We start from the raw sequence: 2,897 nt of genomic DNA, 5'->3' as shown, positions 1-2,897 counted from the left end.
TTTTATTTATAATACATATACCATCCCATATGGACAAATATAGATGAAATCATAACTTCTTTTGACATCTCAGCTATGTTATTAACCTTGATTTTATGAACACATCTCATGCAAAGGAGGTAAAAAAACCCTGTCGAATAAGTGTTATTCACGAATGTAAGAATATGAAAGTAAAATGTATGATTGTGACGTGAATATTTTATCTAGAAATCATAGGCTCAGAAACAATAACCTCAGTGTCTGAAAATGAGCTGTTCGCTTCACTGATTATAGATCCAATTTAGTGCACAGTACTACTGTCTACAAATTGCAAAAGTGGAGAAGGAGCATCTGATGATTCCCATGAAAATAGTCTACTTCAAGAATCACGTCCTGTTGACATTTTGCTTATGGAAGTAACTTGGTTGCATTTTGTTGTCTTTTTTTTTGTCTCCCCCCTCCCCCCGCCCCCAGCTATCAATCCTAGATATGGCCTTTGGTTATATGAACAGCTTTGTATAAATGTAATGGTCGGATAGCTGAGCTAAGGCAATAATCTTGTAAACAGACTTTGCATGGGGCTGTTTAGTTTGGTTTTTGGACTCGTCCTGTCCACTACACAGCCCACCACCGCCACCACTGCAGCCGTCGTTGGACTCACGCAGACACACACAGAGACTTGGTACGTGGAAAGCAGAGTTACGGTCACGCAACGAACAGTCCTCAGTGTCACTTCTCTCCTTTGCATTATAAAGCTTCCATGGTGGGCTACTTGTAAAAGTGCAATAAACCTTTCAGTCACTGCAGAGAGGACTGGAAAACTTTGTTGGAACTGTTTTCCACCAGAGAATGCATAGTTCCATCTAAACAGGAATACTTTGCGAAATCACAGTGATTTCACAAAAATATTCAACACAATAAACAGCATAAAATATTCTGATAATGTTGCAAGCATCTGGCTTGAAATTTTTTGACTAATGCATTTTAATTTTCCACTTAACTTTTTTATTTTGAGTATTTTAAAAGCATTTATGTTTTAGTGGCAACAAGGGCGTACTAGGGAAAAGGAAAGATCTTTATTTTTCAATAAAAATTTCTTAAATGATTCCAGCTGAATCCCCTTCTCCTTTCCTTCTACTCCCACTATTGGGCATTTTGAAATAAATAATACAGATATACTGTTGTATTCAAAGCATCTGGCCACTATGCAGCTTCTCATAGTGAAATTCTAGCAATTCCTAGACAAAACTGAAGTAAGAGAAATTTTTTTTTTAGGAAGACCTACAGGTGGCTGTAAAATGGGATCCCATAATTTGAAACTGCAGCGTAAGGCATTGGCTATGTAAGCGGGAAAACCCGTGGCTTGATATTTTCTCATAAGAAGGGATTCAGTCTAGTGGATTTGGGCCAGAAATGGATAATAATTCAGCAGTGGCTCTGTTCTCCTCTCTCTTTCTTCCATACAATCTCTTTCCTCTTCTCTTTTCCACGGTTCATGGAGGAATGAATATTGCTGGGCTCATGTCTGATTTGTGAGACCCTCAGCACCCTGAATTTCATCTGTAGCTTGTTTGCTGACCCTGCAGGAATTTGTCATTTCTTTGCTATATTGGCTTTTCTGGGGTTTTAGAGCAGATCCTAATTTTGATTCCTTCCACCCAGAGCACACTCAATATTTGTTAGCACAGTAGTACCGCAGTTCACAATGCATATTTGGAACTGAGATGCAGTGTTATTTTTAAATGCAGTGTATGGAGAAAAAAAAATCAACATCTCTAATATTAATTTTCTCTACGTATAAAATATATATATGCATTTAAAACTCCACAAAAGGAGCAAAAACACATCTAAAGATTCAACCTTGTGAAAGTTTATGTCAACGTTGAATGCACAAGTTGATGGCTTCTTCCTTTAGCAGCAAAACCTACTCTCATGTCTCCTGTCCTCCAGTATAGCTCCTCGTGCCGTGAATGTTAAAGAAGAAATTTCACCAGTGACCGGCAACAGGAGGATATCTGGATTTCGGTTGAACATTTTGTGTCATGTTAAAAAGAATTATTGGAGCATAACTCTTAATTGTATAGAAATCTAGCTATTAGATCTCCCGCTGTGAAAGGCACGTACCAATGGGGACAGACACAATCATCTCGGCCGGGGGCGAATGGAAACGACATCGCGTGTTCCCTGCCGGCCAGGGCAAAGTTGGAAGAGGCCTCATCTCCCTGCTTTGCTGCTTCTGGCCAACGTTGCCATTCTTGAGCAAAGTCTCGTCCGTGCCTGGCCGCTGCTGGTGCTCCGCGGAGTCACCGGGACAGCCCAGGAGGACAGCGGGTGATAAAGGAGTCCAGCATTTCAGGGACGACACGGCTGTGCCTTTCACTACACTTGTGGGTTTGGCTTTCCTTTCAGTTCCCCTCCAAGCTGCTGCTGCTTTCGGAGGTAGACGCTTACAGATGCGGAAAGCTGTCCAGCAAGGCTGTTTTTCCCACGGGAAATCAAATTTTTGAGAAAATGTGATTTTCCATGGAAAACCTACACTTTCCAGAGTAATCCCAGCAAGACCAACCCAAAAGACTTTTTAATGTCTTTGAAAAGACTTTTTTTATTAAGTGAAAAATGGGAATTTTCCCCATGGAAAACCCTCTCTGTTTTTTCAAGCCTTCTTGACTCTCCTTACTTTTTAATACTTGTTCCATTGCTGCAGTTGCTTGGTGTCAGACTGCTTTGCTCAGTGTTCGTTTGGATGATAAGTCAAGATAAGGTTTCTTTTCTCAACATTGAAAAGTTCTATTTAGTTTGTAAGATTTCTGTTGTTTTTCACAAGCTGAGTTTCAACTCCAATTATTGCTTTAAAAATTTTGCCATCCTCCATTGGTGACAGCCACTAACCACAGGAAAAAAAGAACACCTATAGTAAC

This window comes from Haliaeetus albicilla, chromosome 25 (genome assembly GCF_947461875.1).
Source record: "Haliaeetus albicilla chromosome 25, bHalAlb1.1, whole genome shotgun sequence".
Lineage (NCBI taxonomy): Eukaryota > Metazoa > Chordata > Aves > Accipitriformes > Accipitridae > Haliaeetus > Haliaeetus albicilla.
This window is presented reverse-complemented; position numbering follows the sequence as displayed.